At 46.8% G+C, this 5,889-nt stretch overlaps 1 protein-coding gene across 2 annotated transcripts in view; it reads left to right on the top strand.

The window, feature by feature from the left end:
• The first annotated feature begins 1,097 nt into the window (after nt 1-1,097).
• Nucleotides 1,098-5,889, top strand: part of Fbxo42 (F-box protein 42) — a 61,875-nt gene continuing 57,083 nt past the window's right edge. For both annotated transcript variants that reach the window (XM_050153288.1, XM_050153278.1), the window contains exon 1: nt 1,098-1,240. The gene's annotated coding sequence lies outside the window, so the exon portion shown is untranslated. The remainder of the gene's footprint in view (nt 1,241-5,889) is intronic.

Raw genomic sequence — 5,889 nt, 5'->3', positions numbered from 1 at the left:
TTTGGAATTAAAAGGTACGAGCCACCACCACCTGGCTGTTTTTATTTTATTTTAAATAAAGTAGTTATTTTTATTTTATTTACTTTTCTTTGAGACAGGCTTTCTGTTATGTAGCTCTGGCTGTCCTGGAACTCAACTCATATAGACCAAGCTGGGATGAAAGGCATAAACTACCTGGGTTACCAAGTTTTCTTCTTCCTTTCTCCCCTCCCTTCCCCTTTCTTTTCTTTTTCTTTTTTTCCCTTCCTTCCTTCCTTCCTTTCCTTTCTTTTTTTTTTTTTTTGTATTTTCAAGACAGGGTTTCTCTGTGTCTTTGGAGCCTGTCCTGGAACTAGCTCTTGTAGACCAGGCTGGCCCTGAACTCACAGAGATCCACCTGCCTCTGCCTCCCGAGTGCTGGGAATAAAGGCATTCCCCACCACTGCCTGGCCACAGGGTTTTCACTAGGGAAACTTTGCGAGACTCCACACCCTGGTGATGGCAACAGTGGAAAGCACAGAGAAACAGAGAAAGGCCTGTTTCCTCCCGGGCCCCTGCTCCACGTGCGTAGTTTTGAGCCTGGGTTTCCTCATTTATTAAAAAAAAAAAAAAAAAAAAAAAAAAAAAAAAAAAAAGGGTGGTAGCAGCATAGCTGTTGCTCCAGTTTCCAAAGGCGTCTAACGCGGTGAGAAGACTCTCTCTGGCGACGTCAAAAAGCACTGCCATTCGTCACTGCCCTTCTCTGTGCTCAGTGGTTACCCTGGGGCACAAATGACTTAATCTGACAAGTCTTTATAGTGTCAAACCAACAGGAAAATAGTCCAGGTACCCGCGCCGCCGGGCTATTCCAGACAGAGCGCTGGAATGCTGCGTTCCCTGTCGCCCTTCTCAATATGGCGCCGCCCAGCGGCCACTGCGCGTAGGCCAGCCGCGCTGACGTGTGTGCGCGCGCGCGCGCTTCCTCTGCGCCCCGCCCCGGCGCATGCGTACTGCGCGCTGTCTTCTCCCAGCCTGAGCAGCGGCGGTGGCGGCGGCGGCAGCGTCGGCATCGGGGACGGCGTCGACGGTGGTAGCCGCGGCGGCGTTTGAGTGGCGGAAGATGGCGGCTCCGGGCGGTCCCGGATCCCGCCAGCCGTGAAGATTCCCCGAGCACGGCAAGCACCGGCCTCAGGCAGAGCGGCTGTGCTCTGGCCCTGGCCCTGGCTCCTTCGCCATCGTCTCCGGAGACGCCAAGCCGAGAGCGCGGAGCGGGCTGGGCCAGGTGAGGCCTCTCCCGGTGCGGGGCCGCAGCCGGGTGCCGACGCCTCCTGCGCTTTATGCCCGGGGAACCCGGGACACCCCGAATCCGGCGCGGGCTCGGTGTCCTGCACGGGCGTAGGTCTTGGCGGGCCTGGGGGCTTGCTGTCGTCATTCTCGCTTCCCCTGGCTGAGGTGGGGATGGGTGCAGACCTGTGCCCTCTCCTCAGCAGGGCGGTTCTGGTCCTCACCCGGGCCGGGAGAGGATGCGTGGCCAGGGCAAGAATGGCTTTCGGGGTGTCATCGAGCCTCACCCCGCCCCCCTGAAACCCTTAAGTCCTCGGAGAAGAGCGGGAGACGGCTGCCCTCCCGAATTGGGGTTGCGGCAGCGAGGGGCCGGCGTCTCGGAAGCTGCAGCTGCAGAGAAATGATTTTTTTGGAATCGGCTGACGAATTGAAACCCAAGCAGTTCCTTTCCTGACCCCTAGCCGTTTGGGTGTTCTCTTAGGAGTGGGAACTGCGGCTCTCCTTGCTGGAGACAGCAGTCCACGTTGTGACTGAGGAAGGCTTGCCCTGGTGAGAATTGTCTGCTCAGAACTGTGGAGGGTGGGAGCGGGTTCGTAGATCCCGAGACAACAATTGGGTGAGATCCTAATAATCTCAGCCAAGAAACTTCAGATGCTGGAATTGGTTCGAAACCTTTGGAACAACCGATTGCTTTGTCTGTTGGATCTTCTGGAAAATAAACGCTTCGTTTCGTTTCTCAATGGCCACAATGTTTGTACTTTTCTTTGGTAGCCTTCCGGTGGATCTAGGTGCAGAACCAGACATATAGCCGGTTTTCACTTGCTGGAGGCAACACTGTACTATTTTGTTGTTGTTTTTCTTGGAACAACTTTTTGTTGTTGTTGAAACGCTAGTAATTGAGTGACTTTGGTTTTGTTTTTCGGGTAGAGAAGTCGGTTTGATGCCTGGTGGCCTTTTTAGTGAGGAAGAATGGCTTCAGCTGGAATTGTGCTCCTGTGAATTGTTGGGACCATCTCTTTTGCTTGGATACACCAAGCGTCTTTTGTAACAAATCGGGCTTTGCTTGTGCTTAAGAATGATGACATCATGGATTTAAAGGGACAAGGGAAATTGCCGGAGACACCATCACTTAGAATTCAGTCTGTAGCTCTTAAGCTGGACAGGGATGTTCTCTGTCAGATTTCTAACTGAGCTTATTCAGTTGTCTAGTGTGGCTGGGTGTCTCTTCTGTTGCATGTTGATCAGTTTATATCCTATAACTGTTTGCTTTAGATAAACCCAACTTAATATAACATTCAATCTACACTGAGCCTTGAGTGTTTTTTGCACTTCAGCCAGCTTTTAAGGACAACTATTAAGTTAAAATGACAATTACTTCATTTAATATTAGCTAATTCTTTGGCTATCCCCCCTTTCCTAAATCAACGTTTTCTATAGAAATGTGTAGATTTCCTCAGTATCTTTGCTAAAGCTGTAGACTTGACCTAGAAGTAGGAAATCAGAGGATCATTCTGCGTGTTACCTGGAGTCAGCAGTGGTTCCTTGGCGTCATCTGCTACATTGCTGTGCTACGTAATCATCAGGTCTTGATGGAACTCCGTGGCATTGTTTCAGCTTTATTTCCTTACCTGTCTTGTGTACAAAAAGAGAAAGATTAGGAAAAACAGCTGAGGATACTTTTTTAAAAAAATATAGAAGTCATTTTATGTGTACAGGTGTTTTGTCTGCATGCATTTTTTTGTTTGTTTGTTTTATCTCGAGACAGGGTTTCTTTGTAGCTTTGTAGCTTGTCCTAGAACTAGCTCTAGTAGCCCAGGCTGGCCTTGAACTCACAGAGATCCACCTGTCTTTGCCTCCAGAGTGCTGGGATTAAAGACGTGCACCACCACTGCCTGGCTTCTGCATGCATGCACATTTATGTGTACCATGTGTATGCCTGGTGCCATGGATCCCCTGGAACTGGAGTTGTAGACAGTTGTGAGCTGCCATGTGGGTGCTGGGAATTGAATCCTGGTCCTCTAGAAGCTCTTAACTGCTGAACTTTGCTCCAGCCCCTGGTTTTTTTTTTTTTTTTTTTTTTTTTTAAATTTTTATTAAAAAATGTGTGCGTGTGTGCCTGCGCATGAGAAAGACAGAAAGAAAGAGAGGGACAGGGATAGAGCTAATCCATGTATCTGGAGCTGGAGTTCCAGGCAGTTGTGAGCCACCTGGTATGGATACTAGGCGTTGAACTTGGATCTGCAAGAGCAACAGGCACTTTCAACCACTGAGCCATCTCTAGCCCTAGGGTGCTTCTTCATGTTGATTTCTGGAAGGGCTTTATCAAATATCATTTTATGTAGCTGTGTGATAGCTGCCTTCTGTAAAGAGCAGGCAAAGAAAGACAGACCTAGAGGTGAAGAGTGCGTAATCATGTGTTTTCAGGGTGTCTTAGTGAATTAGCAATTCTTTATAAAGCCTAAAGCCGCTTGGTTCAATAATGGTGTTCCCTCTTTACAAGATCGTAAAGTAGATAAAAAGATAATGTTTGTGAAAGCGCTCTGAAAAATGTATACTTTGAAATATGTAGAATAGTGGTCATGATAATGCAGGCCATTGATTTCAGCACTCATGAGGTATAGGTAGGTGAATCTCTGTTTTCTAGGCCACCCTGGGCTACTTACCAAGTTCCAGGCTAGTCTGGACTTCATAATGAGACCCTGGCTTTAAGAAAAGTACAGTACAAGGAAAATAGAAGATGGTCTCTTCAATAAAGCATCTATTAATAGCCCCCCTCTATGTGTTGGGTACTTAAGGAAGGAGGTACTGATGATTCTAAGGACAACTTCTTATCTAAAAGTTGGCTAGAGCCTGTTTGGAAAGCCAGACAAGAAAATCAGTTGCTTATTGTAGTACAATAAGTTCATTTGTCCAACCTGGAGAGAGAAGGGAGGTTCTCAGAGCTGGGGTGATTTTTCTTCTCTTTTCTAGTAATTTATTTCTTTAAAAATTATTTTAGATTTATTTTATTTTATGGGTATGAATTTTTTTCTGAATGTTTGTGTGTTCACCATATACTTGTGTGGTTCCCTCAGAGTTTAGAAGAGGACATGGGACTCCCCAAAACTAGAGTGGTGGATGGCTGTGAACCACCATGTAGGAATCCAACCCTTGTCCTCTGGAAGAGCAGCTGGTACTCTTAACCACTGAGACATCTCTCCAGCTCTGGAATTTGTTGATTTCTTGTCTCAATATGTATGTAGCTTGTGTCAGCCCAGGTCCTCACCATCCTCCTCCTGACTTCCCCAGGGCTGGGATTCTAGGTGTGGACAGGCACACGTGGCTTAGGAAAACTTAATTTTTTTTTTGGTCCTGGGTTCTTTCCCGTTTTATTCATTCACTGTCTCATGATGCTTCCTTCACAGCCTGTCCCAGTTAGGCTTTCTGAGTTGTCAAAGATCCAGCAGTCTTGGGAGAGCCTTTGCAAGTGAGTCACAGGCGCAAGCAGGAAGCATTCCCTCAGTGAACATCCCTTAGGTTCTGAACGAGAAAACTTCAGAGTTAACACTTTTTATTTATTTATTTTTTGATACACTAGCACACGAGCAATGTGTTTCAGTTGCTTCTACAGGGGTGGCTATGATGATGATGGAGAGTGCTGGGGACCTGGCCCAGCCTTGCAAACAAGACAGCTATTTTGTCACTGATCTACATCCCCAACCCTGTTTTATGTTTTTATTTTTGTTTTTTCAGTGTTTGTGGGTCTTTTGCCTGCATGTAGGTTTGTGCACTATGTACATTCCTAGTGCCCACAGAGGCCAGAAGAGGGCATTGGATCCTGTGAAATTGGAGTTGCAGAAGGTTTTGAGCTGCCATGTGGTGCTGAAAATCCAATTCAGGATGCTTTTAATTTTGTTGCTCCAACCCTCTCTTCTCCCCCTGATTGTTTGTTTGTGACAGATTTAGTTGGTCCCAAGTTGGCCTGGAGCTTGTCATCTTCCTGTCATCCTAAACTCTGTAGGTTTGGGGTTACAGATATCTGCAGTATGTCTACCATTGTATATTTTCACTGGCCTTGAACTCACTGAGTAGCAGAAGACTACCTGGGATTTCTGATCCTCTTGCCTCTGCCTCCCTAGCACTAGGGAGGCCTGTACTACCACACCCGATTTATTTGGAGCTGAGAATCCTGTCGTAGGCTGTGTGTGCATGCTAGACAAGCACTTACCAGTGAGCCACATACCCAGCCTCTTATTACTCTGTATTGTGACAGTTTGTTACATGGAAGAAGGAAATGACCTGTATATATAAGTCATTTTAAAATTACCTTGAATTGAATGCATGATACATGTTATTTCTGAAATTGTTCCTGTGACATTACAAGTCTTGGAAATTATGACTTAGTGGCATTCCTGTTGCTTGAATTTTGCATTTCCTTACTGATGTATATGTTAGTGGGCAAATTTGTTGTGAATTCTAGATGTTTTTTTTTTGATTTATGTATTATGTATACAACATTCTGCCTTGATGTATGCCCACACGCCAGAGGAGGGCGCCAGATCTCAGTACAGATGGTTGTGAGCCACCGTGTGGTTGCTGGGAATTGAACTCAGGACCTCTGGAAGAGCAGCCAGTGCTCTTAACCTCTGAGCCATCTCTCCAGCCCCC

The sequence above is a fragment of the Alexandromys fortis genome, unplaced genomic scaffold (assembly GCF_014885135.2).
Source record: "Alexandromys fortis isolate MF-2015 unplaced genomic scaffold, M_Fortis_MF-2015_v1.1 scaffold_26, whole genome shotgun sequence".
NCBI lineage: Eukaryota > Metazoa > Chordata > Mammalia > Rodentia > Cricetidae > Alexandromys > Alexandromys fortis.
Note: the sequence above shows the minus strand (reverse complement) of the source record. Positions and strands in the feature narration are given on the sequence as shown.